The sequence below is a fragment of the Myotis daubentonii genome, chromosome 1, assembly GCF_963259705.1.
Source record: "Myotis daubentonii chromosome 1, mMyoDau2.1, whole genome shotgun sequence".
NCBI lineage: Eukaryota > Metazoa > Chordata > Mammalia > Chiroptera > Vespertilionidae > Myotis > Myotis daubentonii.
The window spans coordinates 169,310,019-169,320,772 of record NC_081840.1 but is presented as its reverse complement, the minus strand read 5'-3'; the positions used below and the strand labels follow the sequence as shown (position 1 = coordinate 169,320,772).

The 10,754-nt window shown below is 46.9% G+C and overlaps 1 protein-coding gene across 10 annotated transcripts in view; it reads left to right on the top strand.

The window, feature by feature from the left end:
- Positions 1-6,873: 6,873 nt before the first annotated feature.
- PDLIM5 (PDZ and LIM domain 5) overlaps positions 6,874-10,754 on the top strand; it is a 225,187-nt gene continuing 221,306 nt past the window's right edge. For 7 of the 10 annotated variants that reach the window (XM_059665230.1, XM_059665221.1, XM_059665212.1 and 4 more), the window contains exon 1: positions 6,874-6,999. The gene's annotated coding sequence lies outside the window, so the exon portion shown is untranslated. The other 3 variants (XM_059665190.1, XM_059665181.1, XM_059665196.1) reach the window with 3 other exon arrangements.

Here is a 10,754-nt window from a genome sequence, read left to right as displayed (position 1 = left end):
AGTGACCATTTTCACAGTGAACATTCTAAATCATCTTTTGTCCCATTACCCTTAACTTATCCTATCTAATAAAAGAGAAACATGGTAATTAGCGTATGTCCGCTACCCTTCCCATTGGCTAATCAGGGCAATATGCAAATTAACTGCCAGCCAAGATGGCGGCCGGAAGCCAGGCAGCTGGAAGCTAACATGAGGCTTGCTTGCTTCAGTGACGGAGGACTGCAACGTTCCCCGCCTGCCTTGCCGGCCTCTGAGCTCGCAGTTTGAAACATTGTAACAAATATAGAAGCTAAACAAAACCCCAGAAACCAGCTTTCAGCTAGCCAGGATCTCAGAGCTGGAGTTGATACAGAGTTTCGATTATAGAACACAAACAAACCAGATACCTGCTTTCAGGAGCTGAGGCCTCAGAGCTGGAGCCAAGCCTCAGAGCTAAAGCTGACCCAGAATAAAAAAAGAAAAAAAAAGAAAAAAAGGAGCAGTTGGGAGCTTTAGTCCCAGCCTGAAAACAGCCCTCAGCCCCTCACCCAGACTGGCCAGGCACCCCAGTGGGGACCCCCACCCTGAAGGGTGTGTGACCAGCTGCAAACAGCCATCATCCCCTCATCCAGGCTGGCCAGGCACCCCAGGGGGGACCCCCACCCTGATCCAGGACACCCTTCAGGGCAAACCAGCCAGCCCCCACCCATGCACCAGGCCCCTATTCTATATAGTAAAAGGGTATGCCTCCCAGCACTGGGATCAGCGGAGCCGCGAGGCCTCCAGGCACCAGGATCAGCGTGACAGGGGGCAGCGCCCAAACCCCCTGATCGCCCTGTGGCTCTGTGTGTGACAGGGGGCGGGGCCACAACCTCCCTATCCACCCTGCTCTGTTCCTGACAGGGGAAGGTGCGCCAACCCCCTGATCGGCCCTGCTCTGTGCCTGATAGGGGGGAGCTCCCCAACCTCCTGATCGCCCTGCGGCTCTGTGTGTGACAGGGGGCGAAGCCACAACCCCCCCCACCCCACGGGCCCCGCTCTGTGTGTGACGGGGTAGAGCCATAACCTCCCCATCAGCCCTGCCCTGAGTGTGAGAGTGGCGGTGCCCCAACCCCCTGATTGGCCCTGCTCTGTGGTGATAGAGGGCGGCGCCCCAACCCCCTGATCGGCCCTGCTCTGTGCCTGATAGGGGGGAGCTCCCCAACCCCCTGATTGCCCTGTGGCTCTGTGTGTGACAGGGGGCGAAGCCACAACCCCCCTACCCCCACCCCACGGGCCCTGCTCTGTGTGTGACGGGGTAGAGCCATAACCTCCCCATCGGCCCTGCCCTGAGTGTGAGAGTGGCGGTGCCCCAACCCCCCAATTGGCCCTACCCTGAGCGTGACTGAGGGTGGCATCGCAACCTCCCAATCGGCCCTGCTCTGAGCCCGACCAGGGGCTGCACCCAGGGATTAAGCCTGCCCTCTGCCACCCGGGAGCAGGCCTAAGCCAGCAGGTTGTTATCTCCCGAGGGGTCCCAGACTGCGAGAGGGCACAGGCTGGGCTGAGGGACCCCTCCTCCCCACTGAGTGCACAAATTTTTGTGCACCAGGCCTCTAGTCCTATATTATAAAAGGCTAATATGCAAATTGACCAAATGGAGGAACGCCCAGTCGCTATGATGCGCACTGACCACCAGGGGGCAGATACTCAATGCAGGAGCTGCCCCCTGGTGGTTAGTGCACTCCCACAGGGGGAGCGCCACTCAGCCAGAAGCCAGGCTCACAGCTGGAGAGCTCAGTAGCTTGCCAGGAGCCCCTCTGGCCTCCATGGCAGTTGACATCCCTCAAGGGTTCCCGGACTGCGAAAGGTTATAGGGTGCCCTAGCCGGTTTGGCTCAGTGTATAGAGTGTCAGCCTGTGGACTCAAGGGTCCCAGGTTCAATTCCGGTCAAGGGCACATGCCTGGGTTGTGGGCTTGGTCCCTAGTAGGGGGCGTGCAGGAGGTAGCCAATTAATGATTCCCTCTCATCATTGATGTTTCTATCTCTCTCTTCTTCTCCCTTCCTCTCTGAAATCAATAAAAATATATTAAAAAAAGAAAGAAAGAAAGGGTGCAGGCTGGGCTGAGGGCCTCTAGTTTACTGTAAATGTGCAAGACATTATAATGAGTACATGAAAAGCTGACACTTTCTTACTTTATCTCCTTTTGGTTTCCTACCCCAGTGCTTCTCAACTCTTTTTACATGAAGGCAAACTTGGAAACTGAAGAAAATGGAAAAAGCTTCTTTCCAGCCTCTCCTGAATCCCAGGCTGAGGAGATTAATTTCTTGGCCAAGTAATTGGGAAGCAGTGCCCAGGCCTATTCTTACTTTCTTCAAATAACATCTTTCTTCATATACTAAACTTTTGCAATGGCTGACCTACATATTTGTTTCTATCTCATCTCTAAATTCACACAGTCTTTGTCCTAATAACTACCCACAATGATTCAGTATAAGTAAAACATAAGCCTGGCAAAACCTGGATCTTATTATGGGTAATAGTCCTCCCTTCTGAAATCTCAAACTTGGAGCTTCCCCGTACTCTTCTCAGTTACTATCTACCCTTCCTATTCATACCCCTCACTTACCAACCAGCTTTTTTTTTCTTACTAGAAACTGCCAGTGAAATGCATAGCCCCTTCAAACATGCTCCTCTTCCTTCAGTACCAGTCATTAATAGCACCCACAAAAACTGAAGTTGAAAATTTGAACCTAATATTTTTTTCTTAAAATATATTTTTATTGATTTCAGAGAGGAAGGGAGAGGGAGAGACAGATAGAAACATGAATGATGTCAGAGAATCATTGATTCATTAGTTGCCTCCTGCATGCCCCCATCTGGGGAACAAGCCTGCAACCTGGGCATATGCCCTGATTGGGAATTGAACCGTGACCTCCTGGTCCACAGGTCAACGTTCAACCACTGAGCCATGCTGGCTGGGCTTGAATTTAATTTTAAAAAGTTTAGACTTCTTCTTAACTTCTTCCTCAATCACACATTTGGCTAGGCTTCATGGGTCTGTTCTTAGAACCTTTCTCATCCATTTATTTCTTTGTAGTCTATGCCTGCTTTAGTTCTGGCCTTCTCCCAGAATTCTGTACTAACTTTAAAATGACACCATGCCTTCAGTCTTTCTCCCTAGATTACCAAATGTTTCTTTAGGTGTTAGCATAGTTAATACTTCCTCTCCATTCTAGATTTGAAACATTAAATAATCATACCTATGAGTGGTTTATTTACTTTTTAGGATTAGGACTTAAAAGATAAATTGACTTAGAGTAATGTAGGGACTTTTTAAAGGCTGGTACTTTATAGTTTATTGGGTGAAACTGTAAAAACTTGTCACAGCATACCATTTTGCAATTAAAAGTTTCTGTTATTTTTGAAGTACTGCAAGAGGATTCTGAGTCATGCATTGGATAGTAAAATGTTAGACAAACATTTATACACTTAGGTAAATACTGTTTAGGTGGATTATTCTTTAAAAATATTCCTGCTAAGTCAGTTAATATTTTGATGTATTTTTTCTTTTCTATTTTAGCTTTTTGTGCTCTGGTTATGATAAAGTGAAGACTTTAATATAATTTTCTTATGGCAAGGCCTCATTGCCTAGCAGGCAGAGTTAACAAGGCTAAGGACATTGATCTGATTTCCCAATGGATCGGTTGTCTTCCTGTTAGTCTGTACTCACAGACTGTCCTTCAAAATATGGACAACCATTTCAAAGATGTGAGTCAAGAGTGAAACAGAGAAGGGGAGTCAGAATGGCTCAGTAGAGATTCATTCTAAACAAGTTAAGGCACATGCCCCTACCAGCAGTGGTTCAGCAGTCTCATCCTTGCTCTTATACAAACAACTCAGCATTTATTGTATTTCTATAGTCTGCTATAGAGTCTACCTCTTTGGCCTTCAACAGTGTTGCTATAGCTTTCTCTAGTCTTTAAAGCTGGGTGGCTTATTGAATTTACTGAGAGGCAGTGTGTTGAAATGAAAAGGACATGGTTTTTGGAGTCAGACCCTCTGGTCCACTTGTGTGGCCTTGGTTAAATTTCTTAATCTCCAAGTCTCTCTTCTTCCTTTGAAAACATACCTACTTTATATTGTTGTAAGCATTAAATAAGATAATGTACTTAAGTCAGGAAGAACAAAGTGCATGCATAATGAATGTTAAAGTTGTGTACTTGTCTTTTGTGATACATGAATAAATCTAATCAATTGGTTAGTAAAGTTTCATTTGGATACCATTTATTTAACATCTACTCGGGGCCTAGTATGTTGTGTGGTACTTTACATATATTATCTCTACCCCTCATTTTAGCCTCAAAAGGTTATTTATAATTATCTTTTTTTTTTTTTTTTAAGATGAAGAAACTGAAATAAGTTACTGCTATCTGGGATGCATGGTTCTCACCTAAGCACAATACACAGTAAATTGGGGACATAGAAATATTTATAGGAAACTGGTTTTTAAATATTGTAGTTTAATAGTTACCTAGGGGTGGAGTTGCGGGGGGGGGGGGGGGTGGCTGGGGGAGGGGGGATGGAGTGTTTGTTACAAAGATCCTGGGTCTGGTTGGGGCCTGGAAAATGCAATTTTAACAAGCTGCCCATGTCCTTTTAATGCAGTTGGTTCTCTGGAGAATACTTGGGTAAATATTGGTCTACACATCACACCTTAATTTGATTCATTTATTCTATACCCCAAGCTTTAAACTGTAGTAGTAGGAGGAGTATTCAGAGGCAGGCTAGCATCTGTAGCATCTGTAGGTTAAAACTGAATTTGCCTAAGTAAGCAACACTTCCCTTACTCTTAACTCTTCTTCATCACCTCAAGATGCTTACCCTCTGGTAGTACCTTCACACCCCACCTGCGATTATTATTATTATTTTTTTAAAAAATATTTTTATTGATTTCAGAGAGGAAGGAAGAGGGAGAGAGAGATAGAAACATCAATGATGAGAGAGTATCATTGATCAGCTGCCTCCTTGCACATCCCACACTGAGCTTTGAGCCCACAACCTAGGCATGTGCTCTGACTGAGAATTGAACCATGACCTCCTGGTTCATAGGTCAAAGCTCAACCACTGAGCCACACTGGTTGGGCCCACCTGATTATTGATGTAATTAGTCAACTTTTGTTGATACAGGCTCAAATTGACTGTATCAGCAGCGAACAGAGAAGGCACAGAGAAGTAACTGTGGCCATTGTCCTGCAAACATGGTAGGTATTTGTAAAAGGCAGCTACTGTTATTACTTATTTAATTTGGGTGAGATGTCAAACATGATGACATATATTAAAGCACTATGTAACCCCCCACTCTCACACTTGGAAATCCTTCCCTCCAACATAATCTTTTGGAGAATGTGATGAAAGCCATGGACCAGCACGGTCCAATGAAAATATAATGCTCGTCACATGTAATTTTAAATTTTTTAGTATTCACATTAAAAAAGGTGAAATTAACTTAATAATACATTCAACCAAGTATATGAATCTTATAATTTTAACATGTAATTAATGTAAAATATTATTGAAGTATTTTACATTATATTTTTCATACCAAGTCTTCAAAATCTAGTGTGCATTTTTATACTTCCATCACATGTCAGTTTAGGCACTAAATTTCAATGGTAAAGTGAAATGTAGTCCTACCCAGGCAAAAAAGTTGTGTTTAATGGAAATAGATTACTCTGCTTCTGTTTTTAAATTCAAATTAATGGAAGCTATATAAAACAAAACATTCAGTGTCTCAGTTGCAGTAGCAACATTTGAAATGTTCAGTAGCCACATGTGGCTCATGGGCTACCATTTTGGACAGAGCAGTTTTGGACCTTCTCTAGAATTTTATTTGTACTTCTAAGGAATACACAGACCCCCTTGAGGTTGACCCTTGCTTTATGTGTGCCTTGGTTAGGAATTGTCCTTTTTACATTTTATAAGCTAACTCAGAGTTCAAAAAAGTCAAGTGACTTTTCCATCCTATATAATTAAAGGCTAATATGCAAATTGTCCTCTTGGGAGTTCCATGGGCAGTTCAATCCCTGGCTATGACCTGTGCTGACCACAAGGGGGCAGCGCAGAACATGGGGGGTGGCCAACTGTGGGAGGTGCTGAGGGAGGAGGGAAGGAGGAGGCAGGGAAGCAGAGAACCTGATGGCCCTGATCACTGGCCAGGCCTAGGGACCCTACCTGTGCACAAATTTCGTGCACCAGGCCTCTAGTATGTTCAATAAATATTATTCAAGTTTATTTATGAATAACTTCCTTATGTTAACTCAAGCAACTTTATAGAAACTGGACTATTAAAACTGTATTGAAAGTGGACTATTATTGATTTGGATTTAGAAAAATAAGTTAAGGCTATGGTAATTGAACTTTGGTCACTGCCTTCTGGTGTGATCACAGGGTTAAACTTCTAGAGATCAAAGTGACTGATTTTCACTTTCCTGTCAAGCAAACTTGAGGGTTTGCGTTTCTCGAGGCATATAAAGCTCTCTCTCAGAACAACAACAAACAGGCAGTAGCCACTGAACTTGCACAGATAGGGATTTATCCAAAGTCCCCTTCTATTTTTAGCCAGAGCAACTGCTTGCCAATTCAGTTTCTGCGGAGAGAAATGCATCCAATGCAAAATAAACTCGCGGAGCAGACCTTTGCTGGGCACTGCTCGAAACCCCGAAGACTACTCTCACCAAAACTCGGTTCGCAGCGCAACTGTTTTCCGCGGAGGCTTCAGCTCGCCCCAGCAAGCCCGAGCGCTGGGCTCCGCGGGTCCTTCCCCGCCCGCGCGGCGCGGCCCGGCCCAGCCCAGCCCCAGGGCGAGGCCGGGGGCGAAGGGGCGGGGCCTGAAGCGAAGGGGGCGTGCCCAGGAGTGGGGGCGGGGCCTGCAGCGCGAGGAGGCGGAAGTTCCCGCGGCTGGTGAGGGCGGCGCACGCACCGCGAATCATTTGTCAGCGCTCGTCTGAGGCGGAGGCAACGCCGCGCGGGACCCGAGGTGAGTGGCCACCCGCAGGGGATGCGCGGCTGTGATTCCCCGTCGGGAGGAGGGGAAGTTAGCGGCTGGCGGGCACCGCCGGGCGCGAGGGAAGCCCAGCTGGAAAAGGCAGAGGGGGCGCATCTCGCGCGGGGCGCTTTCTCAGGTGCTTTCTGGACGCGGAGCGGCGGAGGTGGCAGAGCGCCGGGGGGAGAGGAGCGCCCGGGAACGGGCGGCGCGGGGCCAGTGGACGAGCCTGGGGAGGCCCTGGAGTCCGGCCGGCAGGAACGAGCGCGGCAAAGGCGCGGACGCGGGAGCGGAGCGCCCTGGACGGCGAGGGTGGGCGCGGAGAGGCCCCCGCGCGCCCTGCACCGGCCCGCCGGCTGCTCCGGGCGTTTCCAGGCACCCGCCTGGGCGTCCGCGTCCACCCGCGTCCTGCGCGAACCTCTCTCGGGGGTGCGGAGAGGAAGCGGGACTCCCTGGGAATGGCGTGTAACTTTTTGTTTCCTCGCCCGCGACTGAGAAGCATTGATTTCCCCCGCAGATAATGTAGGCTATTTTGTAACCTGTTGGGGGAAAACTTCCCGAAATAAAGCTCGTTTAAAAAAACAGATCTTCCGCGAACGCCAGATTTATGAACACCGGTGTGCTTGTTGGGGCTTTTCTATGACGGTGCCTTCGGGGCGTTGGACAATCAGTGGGGAAAGGAGGGGCAGAGCTTGGGAAGAGAATTCGTGGTGGCGCTGGGCAGGGCCGGTCCAGGGTGTGAGCGCCGGATCCTCTCCCGAGTCCGCCCTCCCGACCGCGGGGACGTCGGGACGCGCCCGCCGCGGAAGCAGCCGGCGCGCAGCCTTATTTGGCAGCGGGGCAGGGCGAGAACATCTGCTGGGACCCTGGCTCGCTGGCCGCGCTCATCCCTGCCCGTGGCCTCGGTTTGCAGCTCTGCCTCCACTGACGCTCAGCCTGGGGGACAAGAGGATCTCAGGATAATGCTGCTCTTTCATTTCAGACCCAGGAATTCTTGATACCCTGAGCAGTTGGTCAGGCATTCTCTTTCCCCCCCTTCCCACCCGTCGGAGAGACTAGGATAGGACTGTGGGAAATAACCAAGCTTCCCTCCCAGGGACCAGGGCGAATACACGGTGTAGCCGTTCGTTCCCTAAGAGAAAATCCAGAGCTCTACAGAAGTGCCAACATTTTCCGCGAGTTTGAAAGCAGAATAGGCTGCTATTTCCTGCCTGCTTGGTATTTTAGGAAGAGTTTGGGCACTCGGAGCCAGATGGAGGAGATCTGGAAAAGGCCAGAAATATTACCATTGCGTAGGGCAGCGGTTCTCAACCTGTGGGTCGCGACCCCTTTGGGGGTCGAACGACCCTTTCACAGGGATCACCTAAGACCATCGGAAAACACATAATTACATATTGTTTTTGTGATTAATCACTATGCTTTCATTATGTTCAATTTGTAACAATGAAAATACATCCTGCATATCAGATATTTACATGACGATTCATAACAGTAGCAACATTACAGTTATGAAGTAGCGAAAATAACTTTATAGTTGGGGGTCACCACAACATGAGGAACTGTACAACATTAGGAAGGTTGAGAACCCCTGGCTTAGGGGGTTAGACTATTTTAAGAAAAATGAAGCGAGCAGAGGGAGAATGCTGGAAACGACACTGACTAGAAACGTACTGTGGTTATGACTTTGCCAGTGCTAGAAATTTTAATAACAAATGGGGTAAGTCGGGCAGGGAACTCGCAGATAAAAAAAAGGTTGCATGTACACGGGTGGATGCATAAGTACGTTTTCTTCTAGGGAACAGTGGGGCCAGGAGAAGTTGAGCCTGACTTAAACACTCTTCTCTTGACAAAGATTAAAGATTAAAAAAGGAGGAAGGACAGGCTGACCGTGAATACCTGTTGGCTTTATAAACCTCTGATTTGCATGATGGGTGTCTGTATCAAAAGAGTCTTTTCTAGTTCTGTGAAAATCTTCTTTATTATAGGGGGAAGGATTTAAATTACAGGTGGCTCTTTATTATCCCCCTACTACTGGTTTTCATGTGTATTTAACTGTTTTGCTTCTGGTTTGGCCTTTGGTCTTTTTAATACCCTGTGCCTATACATCCGTATTGAAGTAATATATTTTCACTTAGTGCTTCAGTGTACTACTCATTTAGTTTCTGGGTAGATGCCACGTCGATTTTCACTAATTTAATTTTTCAAGAACCAGACTCATTTTAAAGTTTTGCCTCATTTTCTTCTTATGAAAAGATGGAATCTATTTGCTTTTAATATACCCAGTGGTTCTAATATCTACATCTGCCACTGTCAATTTGGTGTGATGGCATAGAAATTTTGAATGGGTTAAAGAAATATTGTAAGACAGGTAATACAAGGTGATGATTTGGTTAAACAGCATAGATTTTCTAAGTGTGTCTTAAAAGCTTTTTTGAAAATGTAGTTTTAAAATTATTAAATTATACATGTGTTATATTTTTAATATTTTTAAATAAAGAGGGAAATATTATGTTTCTTAGTATTACATCTTAGAAAATCTCCATTTCTCCCATTTTCTCCCACCCACACATAACCACCATAACAACCAACCCCGGACTCCAACTCATACTTTTTTACTTTAGTTTTTTGTTATGTAAAAGTGCTGCCATGCCTGGCCAGGATAGTTCAGTAGTTGAGCATCGACCTATGACCCAGGAGGTCAGGGTTCAATTCCTGGTCAGGGCACATAACCAGGTTTCAGGCTGGATCCCAGTAGGGGATGTGCAGAAGAAAGCTGATCATGGATTCTCTCTCATCATTGATGTTTCTATCTCTCCCTCTCTTTTCCTCTCTCAAATCAATAAAAATATATTTTAAAACCAGAGGCCCGGTGCACGAAATTCGTGCACTGGAGGGGTTTCTCTCAGCCCAGTCAGCACCCTCTCACAATCCGGGACTGCTGGCACCTAACCACTTCTGCCTGCCAGCGCGATCGCCCCCAACTGGCCTCCCCAGCCAGCCCGATCGCCCCCAACTGCCCTCCCCTGCCCACCCGATCACCCCCAACTGCCCTTCCCAGCCGCCCGATCGCCCCCAACTGCCCTCCCCCGCCGGCCCGATTGCCCACAGCTGCCCTCTCCCCCGCTGGCCCGATCGCCCACAGTTGCCCTCCCCTGCTGGCCTGATCGCCCACAACTGCCCTTCCCGGCCAGCCATCTTGTGGTGGCCATTTTGTTGTGGCCATCTTGTGACGAAATGGGGGCCACCATCTTGTGATGAGGTGAGGGCGTGACGGTCACCTAGGCTTTTATTAGTATAGATCTGCTACCATGGGAGTCCTTATAAGCGCACTTAGAGCAAAACACAAAAAAGAAGGCAATGAAGTTCTGTTTGTTTTCTAAAGCTCTTATTCCCTTTCATTCATTAAGATTATACTCCTACCACATTTCGTCAGTCTGACTATGTGGTAAATGCTCACCCACTACTTTGCCTGATGAGGTGGGTGTAGAAACAAAAAGGTTCTGATTGAAGTATCACTGTGCTAGAGTGTTGCCTATCATGGCCTGTCTGAAGAAAAAGTAAATGTTACTCCAAGTGTGGAATATATCACATTCCTATAAGAGGAAATCCAAGTTATAGTTTATGACTGGGGAGAATAGTTTTGTACATGAAAAACACTAATTTTAAAGAATTTAGTAAGCATGAATGAGAGTCTATGAATTAGCAGTCCTTTTCATATGTTAGAGTAATTTAGAATTTAAGTAAGTGAA